The sequence below is a fragment of the Rhinopithecus roxellana genome, chromosome 7 (assembly GCF_007565055.1).
Source record: "Rhinopithecus roxellana isolate Shanxi Qingling chromosome 7, ASM756505v1, whole genome shotgun sequence".
In the NCBI taxonomy this organism is placed as follows: Eukaryota; Metazoa; Chordata; class Mammalia; order Primates; family Cercopithecidae; genus Rhinopithecus; species Rhinopithecus roxellana.
The window spans coordinates 139,212,356-139,228,185 of record NC_044555.1 but is presented as its reverse complement, the minus strand read 5'-3'; the positions used below and the strand labels follow the sequence as shown (position 1 = coordinate 139,228,185).

At 39.1% G+C, this 15,830-nt stretch overlaps 1 pseudogene; it reads left to right on the top strand.

The window, feature by feature from the left end:
- Nucleotides 1-14,875: 14,875 nt before the first annotated feature.
- LOC104659985 lies at nucleotides 14,876-15,258 on the top strand (annotated as a pseudogene).
- Nucleotides 15,259-15,830: the final 572 nt, after the last annotated feature.

Genomic DNA, 15,830 nt, shown 5'->3' with positions numbered 1-15,830 from the left:
TAGGATAATGAAACCTCATGCCATCTTGCTGTGTCCCATCTGGGACATGAATCATTTTCCTTTGTGCAGCATATTCCTGCTATCTATGCTACCTTCCCATTAGTCCCTTAGTAGCCCTCTCAGTTATCAGATTGACAGTTGCAGTATGTCAGTATGTCAGTACTTGTGTTCAAATAACCCTTATTTTACTTAATAATGACTCAAAATGACAAGATTAATGATGCTGGCATATTGTTGTGATTGTTCTATTTTATTATTAGTTTTTGTTTTTAATCTCTTACTGTGCCTAATTTATAAATTCAACTTTATCATAGGTATGAATGCATAAGAATAAACAATATCTATAGGTATTTGTATTAGCTGCGATTTCAGGCATTCACTGAGAGTCTTGAAATATATCTTTCATGTATAAGGGGAGACTACTGTATAAAATAGAAACACACAAATTCTAGATCTGAGGGAAAACAAACACATGGTCTTGCAAAATTTTTTTGATATAACCTCCAAATTTTTGATAAAATCAAAAATAGACAAATGAGACTGCATCAAACTAAAAAGCTTTGGCATAGCAAAGGAAACAATTAACAAAATCAAGAGACAACCTATGGAATTGGAGAAAACATTAGCAAAATTTATATTGTATAAGGAATAAATATACATCCAAAATATATGGAACTCAAACAACTCAAGTGAAAAAATATCTGATATATAAATAAACAAAAGAGCTTGTGATAGCTAATATTCGGTGTCAACTAGACTCGTTTAAGAAATTGTCAGATGGCTGGTAAGTGTTGTTTCTGGCTGTGACTGAGAGGGTGTTTACAAGAAAATTGACCCTACAATCAGTGGATTGAAAGAAAAATCTACCTTCAGTGTGGGCCACCATCAAATCAGCTGGGAGCCTGAGCACAATAAGGTAGATGGAACATGGAAAAAGAGGGATACTCACCTCAATTTTGTTTTCTCTTTCTCTACCTTCTATAGCAGGATGCCTTTTTGTTCTCCTGTTTTTGAATATCAGAGTCCAGGTTCTTCAGCTTTTGAATTCTAGAACTTGCAATAGTTGCCCCCTATAGGCAACTCAGGCCTTTAGCCTCAGACTCAGGGCTACATTTTTCATTTCCCTGGTTTGGAAGCTTTCAGACGTGGGCTGAGCCCCATTAGTAGCTTCTTTGAAAGCCACACTACTGACCTCTCCAGGAATCACACTACTAGCTCTCCTGATTCTTCAGCTTTCAGTTGGCCAGCTATGGGACTTTACCTTCATGGTCATGTGAGTCAATTCACCTGTAATACATCTTCTTTCACACACACACACACAAACACACACACACACACACACCCCCCACATATATATCCTATTGGTTCTGCCCCTCCAGATAACCCTGACTGATACAGACCTAAATAGACATTTCTCAAAAAAGACATAAAAACGGCCAACAGGAATATTATAAAATGCTCAAACACATTATTCATGAAAGAAATACAAATTAAAACCACAATGAGATACCACTTAACACCCCTTAGAATGGCTGTCATCAAAAAGACAAAAGATAAGTGTTGGCGAGGACATGGAAAAATTAGAACCCTTGTAAACTGTTGGTTGGAAACACTATTAGTTGAAAACATTGTGAAGGCCTATCAAAAATTAAAACTACAACTACCATGTGGTCCAGCAATCCCACTTCTGGGTATATATGCAAAGGAAATGAAATAAATATGCTGAAAAGTGGCCCATATTTATTGTAACATTACTCATAATAGCCAAGATAAAGAAAATGTTATAATGTGGTGTATATATATATAATATATATAATATTACATATCTTTATCTCCACATTTCAAGAGCTGACACCACTGACACCACCCAGTGTGAACCTGGAGGGCTACAGCGGCACAGTCCTGGCTGGACCCAAAAGTGCTGCAGGCTATTGACTATTCTACCACACAGAGAGTACTAATATCCATGGAAAGGGCAGTGCATTGCAGCAAGGAGGTGGCCACTGGAACAAAGGAAACTAGAGCATGTGCTTTTCAGAAGCAACCCTGCTCCCAGATATGCCACAAACTCTGTGTCCAGGCTTGCAATAGATCAATAGATGAGTGGAATACCTTCCCCATTCCGCATATGGCTGCAGCAGTTACTGACATAGGGAGCATAGGCTGGCAAGCCTGAAAGCTGACTGTCTGAGACTGGGATCAGCAACCCCAACCCCACTGGCATGTTGCCTCTGTTCTTGGGCTTATATAGAAAAAGAAAAGCTCCTTCCCTGCTCTGCACACTGCCACAGCCACACCAGCACTGTTGCTGCCACTGGGAGCTAGAGTGAGTGAATCGAAAGGCTGCTTGTCTGGAGCTATGAGTGGAAACAGCACTCCCACTCATGTGTAGAAGATGGTGTCCCTACCCTCTTGTGCAATGCTGTCACTCATGCTCCACATCTGACAGCTGCAAGTCCAGGGCTTGAATGGTAATAACCTCTGTGACAGCAAGGTCTCTGTTTTCAGGCCCAAATGCAGAAGGCAGGATTTCCTTTGTCTCTCTGCACAACCTTGCCATCATCATGCAGCTGGAAAGCAAAGCAAGTGCTACACAGAACCTGAAAGCATCCTGTTTGGGACTCTGAGTGCCAATCATACCTATGCCCGAAGCAAGGCCCCTGTATTCTAGTATGTGTCCTGAATACAGGATCCTCACACGCACCACTGTGGGTACTGCTGCTTGCAGAGAAAAAGTGTGCACTCCCCAGAGCCTGAGAGCTGTCTACAGGGGATTTTTGATAGCAACCACACAAACACCAACAGTAGAACCACTGTCTTTTAGCAAGAATCCTGAGATCATGTTATACACACCCACTACTACAGATCACCATGTTCTACCTACTACAGCCTATGCCCCTGCACACCACTAGTGGTCTGAGATGAGACCTGCTGAGACTGACACCACCACCTCAGTACCTGAGCATGACTGAGGACCTGGGGATTTCTCTGCCCATTTCACTACCTGTGGCTTATGTGTACTCAACCCCGAGAAAGTGAAGACAGACACATTCAGCCTGCCAGCAACACACCAACAGCACCAACCCACACAAGTCACCTAGGAGCCTGGAAATCAGTCTTCCCAGCCCATCAAAGCCATCATGAACATAAGTATGCACTGCTTGGGACCAAGAGCATCATCCTGCCTCTGCTACTGCCATTGTTCATGCCACAACTGCTCAGAAGCCTGAGAACCCACCCACCTGCCAAAAACACAGCTGCCACTACCAGCACACAAGCAAGACGTCTGGAGGCCCAGGAATTTACCCACCTGAACCCACTAAAAAAAGTGCCAGTATATTCTATCCTTGGGCTCAAGAACAGAGATGTTTAGTCCTCTGCCACCACCACTAGAACCTGAAGATTGGCCCACCTAGAATCTATGTCCTGAACAAAACTTTACTATCACATTTATTAATAACTACACCCTAAACCACTGAAGAAAATACAGATAGCACTGATGCTGTTTAGAGGCAAATAAATCATACAGAGACTATATTACTGCACACACCCAGATTAAAAACCAAAAAACTCTACCCAACCAAAACCACTGACACATATTCAGGAAAAATTTCTCAGGTCTGAAAGCAAATTCAAAAAATTGGGAGAAGTGACTACCACAAAAAATATGCAGAAATCAATAAAAGAACATAGAAATGTGACAAACAAAATGACACCTTAAAAGGAACACAACAATTCTCCAGCAACAGATCCCAATAAAAAAATTTAAAAAATTCTGGAAAATGTTGGTAGTAAAGAAATTCAGTGAGACACAAGAGAATAAAATGATACAAACAAATCAGAACGACAATTTAGAATACCAATGGGAAATTTACCAAAGAGATAAATATCATTTTTAAATGAAAATTTGGAAACTGAAGAATTCACTGAACAAAATACAAAATTTATTCTAAAGCTTCAACAATAAATTAGATAAAGAAGAAGGAAACACCTCACAACTCGAGGACAGGTCCTATGAAATAACCTAGTCAGACCAAAATAATTCTTTTTCAATGCAAAAGAATGATTAAAGGCTTTGTCATATAAGGGACATCGTAACATGACCAATTATACAATTTATTGGTATGCAAAAAAGTGAGAAAAAAAAGGTGTTTGAAAACCTATTTAATAAAATAATAGACAAAAAGTTTTGAAGTCTAGCAAGAGATTTAGAAATCCAGATACCGGAAGATTAGTGATCACCAAACAGACACAATACAAAATGGTCTTCTCCACAGCACACTATAGTCAAACTATCTAAAGTTAAAAACAAGAAAGAATTCTTAACAAGGCAAGAAAAATGTTTCACCTATAAAAGAACTTCCATCAGACTAACAATGGATTTATCAGCAAAAACCATATAGGCCAGGGGAGAATGGATGATATATTCAAAGTGATAAGAAAAAAATCAAACAAAATTTTCATCCAAGGATACTACATCTAGCAATATCGTCCTTCCTAAATGAAGGAGAAATAAATGTTTTCCCAGACAAGCAAATGATGAAACAATTCAACACTAGGCCAGTCCTATAATAAATACTCAAGGAAGTTCTAGACCTGGAAGGGAAAGTACAACAGTTATTGTTATGATAACACATGGAAATTTGAACTCACTGGTGACACAAACACACAAATAAGAAAGAGAACAGACACAAATGGTACCACTATATAAAACTGCCAAACCACAATAACAAACAATAAGTGACAAAGAAAGGAACAAAGAATGTACAAAACAGACCTCCCCCCCAAAAAAAACCCAATTAATAATATGACAAGGAGAAATCCTCAGGAATCAATAATAACTTTGAATGTAAATTAATTAAATTCTCCACTTAAAAGATATAGACTGGCCAGGTGTAGTGGCTCACACCTGTAATTCCTGCACTTTGAGAGGCTGAGGTGGATGGATCACTTGAGGTTGGGAGTTCGAGACCAGCCTGGCCAACATGGTGAAACCCTGTCTCTACTAGAAATACAAAGTTAAGCTAGGTGTGGTGGTGGGTGCCTGTAATCCCAGCTACTCAGGAGCCTGAGGGAGGAGAATCGCTTGAATCCAGGAAGTGAAGGCTGCAGTGAGCCGAGGTCATAACACTGCACTACAGCCTGGGCAACAGAGTGAGACTCCATCTCAAAAGAATATATATATATATATATATATATATATATGGCTAAATGGACAAAGAAATGATCCTATTACAAGCTGCATACAAGTAATATACTTTACCAATAAAAAAATATAATAGACGAAGAGTAAAAAGGTGGAAAAGGATATTCCACCAAAATGGAAACCAAAAGCTAACAGGAATGGCTATATATAGCAATACTAAAAACACATTCATTCAATAATTGAGTGCTCAGATTCATAAAGCAAATGCTATTTGATATCGAGAGAGAGCCTTTAATACAGTAATAGCAAGACTTCAATAAGCAATGCTCAGCAAAGACAGGTAATCTAGAGGAACAATAAAAAAGAAACATTAGATTTGAAAGGGATCTTAGATCACATGGACAGTTATGATCACATGGACATTTACAGAACATTTTCTCCTATAACAGAAGAATATGTGTTATTCTCATCAGCACATGGAATATCCTATATGTTAGGACAGACTGTATGTTAGGACCCAAAATAGGCCTAAAAAAATTCTAAAATAAACAAAATTGTATCAAGTATTTTCCCAAACCACGATGAAATAAAACTAGAAATCAATAGGAGAGAAACTTTGGAAATGGTACAAATATTGAATGAATATTGGATCAATAAATAATGTGGAAATAAAAGAAAAATTCTTGAAACTAATGAAAATAGAAACACAACATATTGAAACCTGTGAGATACAGAAAAAACAGTGCTAAGAGAAAAGATTATAGAAGTAAACACCTACATAAAAATTCAAATAAACAATTTAACAATGTATCTCAATAAATTAGAAAATCAAGAACAAACCAAATGCAAAATTTGTACATGAAAAGAAATAGTAAGTCTAAAAATATAAAAAGGATCAATGAAATAAAAAGTCAATTATTCAAAAACATAAACAAAATTGATAAACCATGAGCTAGACTAACCAAGGAAAGAAAAGAGAAGACCCAAATAAATTTAAAAATGCAAACACAGTTGTAACAACACTGCCACAGGAATGCGGAAGGTCAATGGAGAGTGGAGAGTGTTATCAGTAGCTATATGATACAAACTGAAAAACCTAAAAAAAAATTGATTCCTCGAAAGATATAACCTACCAACCCTGAATCAGGAAGAAATAGAAAATTTGGACAAACCATGATATGGTTTGGTTCCGTGTCCCCACCCATATCTCATGTCGAATTTTAACTCCAAATTTTGGGGGAGAAATCTCATGGGAGGACGTTGGATCATGAGGAATGGATTTCCCCCATGCTGTTCTCTTGATAGTGAGTGAGTTCTCACAAGATCTGACAGTTTAAAAGTTTATGACACTCTCTCTCTCTCTTTCTCTTTCTCGCTCTCCCCCCCCCTTACCTGCCATCCTATGAAGAAGGTACTTGCTTTCTCTTCACCTTCTGCCACGATTGTAAGTTTCCTGAGAACTCACAGTCATGCTTCCTGTTAAGTGTGCTGAACTGTGAGTCAATTAAAGCTCTTTTCTTTATAAATTACCCAGTCTCGGGTAGGTTTTTATAGCAGTGTGTAAAAGGACTAATACAGAAATTTGTTACCACAGACAGTGCGGTGCTGCTATAAAGGTACCCCAAAACATGGAAGTGACTTTAGAACTGGGTTGTCAGCAGAGGATGGAACAGTTTTGAGGCATCAGAAGAAGACAGGAAGTTGCGGGAATGTTTGAAACTTCATAGAGACTTGTCAAATGGTTCTGACCAAAAGGTTTATAGTGATATGGACAGGTGGTCTCAGATAAAGATGAGGAATTTATTAGGGACCGGAGTAAAGGTCACTTTCGCTATGCTTTGCCAAAGAGACTGGCAGCATTTTGCCCCTGGTCAAATGATCTGTGAATCTTTGAATTTGAGAGAGATGATTTAGGGCATCTGGTGAAAGAAATTTCTAAGCAGTAAAGCATTCATGAGTGACTTGGCTGTTTCTAAAAGTGTATGCTCATATGCATGAAGAAAAAGATGGTCTGAAATTTGAGCTTATATTTAAAAGGGTAGCAGAGCATGAAAGTTTGAAAAATTTGCAGCCTGATCATGCAGTAGAAAATATATACCTGTTTTTTTCTGGGGAGAAATTCAAGTTGGCTGCATAGACTTGGATAACTAACAAGGAACCACATGCTAATAGCCAAAATAATGATGAAAATGGCTTCAGGGCATTTCAGAGATCTTTGCAGACTTCCCCTCCTATCACAGGCCTGGAGGCCTAGGAGGAATACATGGTTTCCTTGGTCAGGCCTAGGGTCCCGTTGCTGTGTGCAGCCTCAGCACAGGGCGTCCTCTGTCCCCGCTGTTCAAGCTTTTGTATTGCCTAAAAGGAGACAAGGTATAGCTCAGGCAGTTGCTTTAGAGGGGGGAAAGCCCCAAGCCTTTGCAGCTTCCATGTATTGTGCCTGCAGGTGCACAGAAGGTAAAAGTTTGGGAGCCTTTGCCAAGATTTCAGAGTATGTATGAAAATGCCTGGATGTCTAAGCAGAAGTCTGCTGCAGGAACGGAACCTTCATGGAGAACCTGTATTATGGCAATGCAGAGGAGAAATGTGGGGTTGGAGTCCCCACACAGAGTTCTCACTGGGGCACTGCCTAATGGAGCTGCAAGAAGAGGGTCATGGTCCTCCAGACCCCAGAATGGTAGATACACTGATAGTTCGCACTCTGTGCCTGAAAAAGCCACAGGCACTCAATGCCAGACTATGAAAGCAGCCATCGGAGCTGTACCCTTCACAGCCACGGGAGCAGAGCCACCCAAGCTTTTGGGAGACCATCTGTTGAGTCAGTGTGGCCTAGATGTGAGACATGGAGTCACAGGAGATCATTTTGAAGCTTTACAATATAATAACTTCCCTGCTATGTTTCAGACTTGCATGGGGCCAGTTTCCCTTTGTTTTGGCCAAGTTCTCTAATTTGGAATGGGAACATTTAGCCAATGCCTGTATCCCAATTGTATCTTGGAAGTAACTAACTTGTTTTTGAAATTACAAGCTCATAGGTGGAAGAGACTTGCTTTGCCTCAGATAAGACTTTGGACTTATACTTTTGAGTTAATGCAAGAATGAGTTAAGACTTTGGAGGATTGTTGGGAAGGCACAATTGTGCTTTGACCTGTGAAAAGAACATGGGATTTGGGAGGGGCCAGGGGTGGAGTAATATGGTTGGTTCTGTGTCCCTACCCATATCTTTTGTGGACTTTTAATTCCAAATTTTGGGGATTTTATCCTGGTGGGTGGTGATTTTATCATGGGGGTGGGTTTCTCCCTTGCTGTTCTCATAATACTGAGTGCTTCTCCTTCCTGGAGACTTGTTGAATGGCTTTGCCCAAATTGCTGATAGAAATATGGACAGTAAAGTCCAGGCTGAGGTGGTCTCAGATGGAAATGAGGAACTTGTTGGGAACTGGAGCAAAGGTGACTCATTATGCTTTAGCAAAGAGACTGGTGGCACTTGCCCCTGTCCTTGCAAATTGTGGAACTTTTAATTTAAGGGATATGATTTAGGGTATCTGGTGGAAGAAACTTCTAAGCAGCAAAGCATTCAAGATGCAACTTGGGTGCTGCTAAAGGCATTCAGTTTTATAAGGGAAGCAGAGCATAAATGTTTGGAAAATTTGCTGCTGGACAATGTGATTGAAAAGAAAACCCCATTTTCTGAACAGGAATTGAAGCCAGCTGCAGAAATTTGCATAAGTAACAAGGAGCTGAATTTTAGTCTCCAAGACAATGGGGAAAATGTCTCCAGGGCATGTCAGAGGTCTTCATGGCAGCCCATCCCATCACAAGCCTGGAGGCATAGGAGGAAAAAGTGGTGGGCCCCTGTGTTGTGTGCAGCCTAGGGACTTGGTGCCTTGCATCACAGCCCCTCCAGTCATGGCAGAAAGGGGCCAACATAGAGCTCAGACCATGGTTTCAGAAGATGGAAGCCTCAAGACTTGACAGTTTCCAAGTGCCTTTAAGCCTGACAGTGCACAGAAGTCAAGAATTGGGTTTTGGAGACCTCTGCCTAGATTTCAGAAGATGTATGAAAATGTCTGTATGTCCAGGCAGAAGTTTGCTTCAAAGGCAAGTTCTCATGGAGAACCTCTGCTAAGGCAGTGCAGAAGGGAAATGTGGATTGGAGTCCCCACACAGAGTCCCTACTGGGGCACTGACTAGTGGAGCTGTGAGAAAAGGCTACTATCCTCCAGATTCCACAATGGTAGATCCACTGACAACTTGCATCGTGTGCCTAGAAAAGCCACAGACAACACTGGCCCATGAAAGCTTCAGGGAGGCAGGCTGCACCCTGCAAAACCACAGGGGCAAAGCTGCCCAAGACCATGGGAACCCACCTCTTTCATCAACACGACCTGGATGTGCAACATGGAGTCAAAGAAGATAATTTCTGGGCTTTAAGATTTGACTGCCCCACTGGATTTTGGACTTGCATGAGGTCTGTTGCTGCTTTGTTTTGGCCAATTTCTCATATTTGAAACAGCTGTATGTACCCAATGTCTGTAGCCCCATTGTACTAGGAAGTAACTAACTTACTTTTGATTTTACAGGCTTATAGGGATAAGGGACATGCTTTGTCTCAGATGAGACGTTAGACTGTGGACTTTTGAGTTAATGCTGAAATGAGTTAAGACTTTGTGGGACTGTTGGGAAGAAAAGATTGATTTTGAAATGTGAAGACATAAGATTTGGGAGGGGCCAGGAGCAGGATGATATGATTTGGTTGTGTTGCCACCCAAATCTCATCTTGAATTGTAGCTCCCACAATTTCCATATGTCATGGGAGGAATCCGGTAGGAGGTGATTGAATTATGGGGAATGGTCTTATCTGTGTTGTTCTCATGATAGTGAATGAGTCTCACAAGATCTGATGGTTTTAAAAATGGGATTTTCTCTGCACAATGTCTCTCTTTGCCTGCCACCATCCACATAAGATATGATTTGCTCCTCCTTGCCTTCTGCCATGATTGTGAGGCCTCCCCAGCCACTTGGAACTGTGAATCCAATTAAACCTCTTTCTTTTGTAAATTGCCCAGTCTCGGGTATGTCTTTTATCAGCAGCATGAAAACGAACTTATACACATACATATATAAATACCTTTATCTATGTATCTATACAGAGAGACATATGTTATAGCTATAGATATCTCTGTGGAGATTGATCTATAGAGTTATCTTTTTCTTTCTACACAGTCATTCCTAGGTAACTGTAGGAGATTTGTTCTAGGAACCTCTTGTATGGATTTGTTCTTTGTTCCCACTCAAATCTCATCTTTTAGCTCCCATAATTCCCATGTTTTGTGGGAGGGACCCAGTGGGAGATACCTGAACCATGGTGGCGGATCTTTCCCATGCTGTTCTCATGATAGTGAATGGGTCTCACAAAATCTCATGGTTTTACAAACGGGAATTTCTCTGCAAAAGTCTCTCTTTGCCTGCTGACATCTATATAAGATGTGATTTGTTCGTGCTTGCCTTCCACCATGATTGTGAGGCCTCCACAGCCACATAGAACTGTAAGTTTTCCATTAAACTTATTTCCTTTGTAAATTGCCCCATCTCGGTTATGTCTTTATCAGCAGCATGAAAACGGACTAATATACTCCCATAGATACCAAACTTCACTGATGTTCAAGTCCCTTATATAATATGACATAGTATTTGTCTATAACCTATGCACATCCTCCTATATACTTTAAATAATCTCTAGATTACTTATAATACATAATACACTGTAAATGCTATGTAAATAGTTGCTATATTGTATTTTATTTATATTCTTCTTTTTCTTTTTCTTTCTTTCTTTGTTTTTTTTTGTGGGGGGTGGGGGGCAGTCTCACTCTGTTGCCCAGGCTGGAGTGCAATAGTGTGATCTCGGCTCACTGCAACCTCTGCCTCCCGGATTCAAGTCATTCTCCTGCCTCAGCCTCCTGAGTAGCTGGGGTTACAGGCACCCACCACCACGCACAGTTATTTTTTTGTATTTTTAGTAGAGATGGGGTTTCACTGTGTTGGTCAGGCTCCAACTCCCGACCTTGTGATCCGCCCACCTCAGCCTCCCAAAGTGCTGAGATTACAGGGGCGAGCCACCGTGACTGGCCAAATTATTTTTCTTATTGTTTTGTTATTGATTATTTTTGTCTCGAATATTTGTGATTCACAGTTGGTTGGATTAATAGATACAGAAGCCACAGATATAGAGGACCAATTGTGTGTGTGCATATGTATAAAATTTCTCCAGATAGTAATTAAAGGAATAGATAGATTGATAGGCAAGTACAAAGGAATTTCTTTCTGAAATCAGTCGTATGATTGCAGAGGTACAAGTTTAATATATTAAGAGTAGTCTGGCAGACTGCTGACCCAGGAAAAAGTTGTAGTCAATTTACAAAGGCAGTTTACTGGCAGAATTCCTTCTTCCTTGTGAGATGTCTGTTTTATTTAATTAAATCCTTCCATTAATTGATGATTCTCAGCCACAATAGAATGTAATCTGTTTTACTCAAGTCTACTGATATAAATGTTAATCTCATCCATGAAACACATTCAGAGAAACATCCAGAATAATGTTTGATCTAATACCTGGGCACTGTGGCCCAACAACGGTGTCACAAAAAAGTAAACATTACAAGTCTACCCCTTGTCCAACTGCCACCTATACACATCTCTGTACACCATACCTAAACTCTTAATAAAGACAATTAGAAGGCCATACTCCTGCCAAATATAATACAACTATCCTACATATAACTGAAAATGTACTAACTCCTTTCTCAGAAGAGAATGCAAAATCTTAGGAAAATGTTTACTCTTCTTCTTGATATCCCATAACTGAAATAATATGATGTAACACAAACAATACATAAATACTATGATATAAAATAAATATATATTATGCTACATGATAAAAACTTAATGTGGAAGGAAACAAAAATTTATTTATATACATATTCATACTAAAACAAAATAAGACAACTCCAATCACCCTTTCTATAACTTGTGATGCACTCATATTTGGTATTCATAACTAACTACACACACTGTATTTCCTTTGCTCTTAGAAAATGCTTCAGCTGGTTGTAGCTTGTTACTTTGGGACTTACACAAAGCTTCATTTCAGAAGTGTCTGGACTATTAATAGTCTCTTCTTCACAATTCAGAGTAATGAGGAGCTCAAAGTGGCTGAGGAGAAATCTTAACTTCCAGTTCAATGGAATTCTTATGTCTTCTAGTAAAAGTACCCATCCCTTTGTAATAAAGACCTGTAGACCAGCAGAGCCTAAGATTGTAGAAAAAAAGTTTGTTACAAGTGAGTCACTAGCGGTAATAGTTTTACCATTCCCATTTCAACTTGTTGATTCCTGGACCTGTGAATCCTGGGTATAGCAGGAGCATTACAATATATTGGATGCTGTTTTAGGTCATACACAACTTTCTGAAGAAATGTGCCCCAGTGCTACATGGTATTTACTACTTAGATTGCAGTGTCATGGAGTCTTCAAAAGACCATTTCATAGTTCTATTGGTCAGCTCCATAATTCTGGTGGAGAAAACATGGCAAGACCACTGAATCCTATGACCACAGTGCGCTGTGCCTCCTTTGTTGAGAAGTCAGTTCCTTGAACATAAGCAATTGTGTGTGGACTTCCATAAGAGTGGATAAGTCGTGATGTAAGGCCATGGATGATAGTTTTGAGAGAAAACATTGCATAAAAGAAAAGCAAATTTATATCCACAGTAAGTGTATATTTTAGCAACAACAAAATACTGTCTTCCATGATGAAAGCAGTTCGATGAAATCAACCTGGCACCAGGTAGCTAGCTGATCATCCTGAGAAATAATTGCAATCTGAAACTAAAGGCAGTCTACTGGAAGATTTTTTTTTTCCTCGGGATAAATTATTCTATTTTTACTGAGAGCTTCTCTTGATTATATGAGGCTCACCCACATTATAGAGGGTAATCAGCTTTACTCAAAATCCTCAAATTTAAATGTTAATCTAATTCAAAACAAGTTCATCTTCATAGAAACATTCAGAATAATATTTGACCATGTAGCTGGGCAGTTACCCAGCAAAGTTAACACACAAAATTAATCAATATAACCAGTGAGAATACTGTGAACTTGAACAAAACTATAAACCACTTGCAACTGAAAGAAATACCGAGTACATTCTACCCAAAAAACAGCACAATACATAGCATTCTCAATTGTACATGAAACATTTACCAGGGTAGACTATATATTAGGCCATAAAATGGGTACAAATAAAGATTGAAAACATATGGCTGAGCAAGGAGGCTCGTGCCTATAATCCCAGACATTTGAGAGTCTGAGACAGGAGGATTATTTGAGTCCAGGAGTTTAAAAATACTCAGGGCAACATAGTGAGATCTCATCTCTTCATAAAGAAAATAGATTAGTTGGGCATGGAGATGCATGCTTATAGTCCCAGCTACTCAGGAGGCTGAGGAGGGAGAACCACATGAGAACAGGAGGATGTGGCTACAGTGAACCATGATCACGCCTCTGCACTCAGCCTTGGTGAAGAGGAAGACTCTGTCTCAGAAACAAACAAACAAAACCAACATAAAATATATATTTTTTAATAAAAATGGAATGAAACTGACATTAAATAACAAAAGGAATACTAAAAAATTATGTAAGTATGTGGAAATGAAACAACACTATTTTACAAAACAAATAGATTAAATAAAAAAATCCAAAACAAATTAATTAGAAAAACACTGAGACTTATGAAAAATTTCAAACAACATCCCAACACTTATACAATGAGTAAAAGAAGGTCTAAGAGGAAAATTTATAGGTTAAAAGCTGACATTATTAAAATAAAAGTATCTCGAGTAAATAACTTTACAACATAAAGGGCTGGAAAACAAAGCAAACTGAACTCAAATTTAGTTGATGCAAAAAATCAATAGGGGTGAGAATGAGATAAATATAAGAATAGATAAACAACAGAGAATATCAATTAAAATAAAAATTGGGCCAGGGGCGGTGGCTCAGGCCTGTAATCCCAGCACTTTGGGAGGTGGAGGTGGGTGGATCACGAGGTCAGAAGATGGAGACCATCCTGGTTAACACGGCGAAATCCCGTCTCTACTAAAAACACAAAACAAAAACAAAAACAAACAAACAAAAAAAAAAGCCGAGCGTGGTGGTGGGCGCCTGTAGTCCCAGCTACTCGGGATGCTGAGGCAGGAGAATGGCCTGAACCCGGGAGGTGCAGCTTGCAGTGAGCGGAGATCGCGCCACAGCACTCCAGTCTGAGCGACAGATTGAGACTCCCTCTCAAAATAAATAAATAAATAAATAAATAAATAAATAAATAAATAAATAATTGATTCTTTGCAAGGATAAACAAAATTGACACAACCTTAGCTAGATTGAATGAGAAATAGGAGATGTACCACATAACTAAAATTAGAAATTAAGATAAATTCTGGAGAGGATGAAGAATAAAGGGAATTCTTACATACTGTTGGTGTGTATGTAAAGGTATATGTAAATTGTGTATATGTAAGTAAGTACAGACACTATGGAAAACAGTATGGAGGTTCCCCAAAAAACTAAAAATTAAACCACCGTATGATCCAGCAATCGCACTACTGGATATATATCCAAAGGAAAGAAAATTATGTGGAAGTGATATTGGGCTTCTTGTCTCCGCTACTGCTATGGCACTTGTGAAAAAACTGGTGAAGGGGGGCAAACAAAAGAAGCAGGTTCTGAAATTCACTCTTGATTGCACCTACCCCGTAAAAGATGGAATCATGGATGCTGCCAATTTTGAGCAGTTTTTGCAAGAAAGGATCAAAGTGATCGGCAAAGCTGAGAACCTTGGTAAGGGGTGGTGACCATCGAAAGGAGCAAGAGCAAGATTGCCGTAACATCAGAGGTGCCTTTTTCAAACAGGTATTTGAAATATCTTACTAAAAAATATTTGAAGAATAATAAACTACGTGATTGGTTGCACGCAGTTGCTAACAGCAAAGAGAGTTATGAATTCCGTTACTTCCAAATTAACCAGGATGAAGAAGAGGAGGAAGACGAAGATTAAATTTCATTTAGCTGGAATATTTTGTATGAGCTCTTGGAAAAAAATTGGGAACCAAAATGGTGGTTTATCCTTGTATCTCTGCAGTGTGGATTGAACAGAAAATTGAATATCACAGTCAAAGGGCTTCCTTTGGGCCGCCAGTCACTTATTTATACCGTGACTTTTTTTTTTTTTTTTTTTTTTTTTTTTTTTTTTTTTTTTTTTTTTTTTTTTTTTTCTGCTTGAAAATTTCAATTCTCCTGGTAATACCAGAGTAGAAGAGGGTGACTTTACGGAAATGACAGCCATTGGGCAGGCAGATGAGGGTGTGGAGGTGTAGGCTGAAGGTAGTGACTGCTTTATTTTAGAAGTGTGCCTGTCAATTGTTTCTGTTGCTTTTCCTAAAGAATGATTCAGGGATACAAGCGGGCTCCTCTCATTCATTAAATGAAAACATTACATCTTTCTAAGATTCTCTGTGGGAAAATAACAGTGTCAATAAAATGTAGGTTTCTGGGCCATTTGTCTTACTCTGATTTTTGTATTACAAATTTCTCTTGATGCACAGAATTATGGCTACTAATCATCTTCTT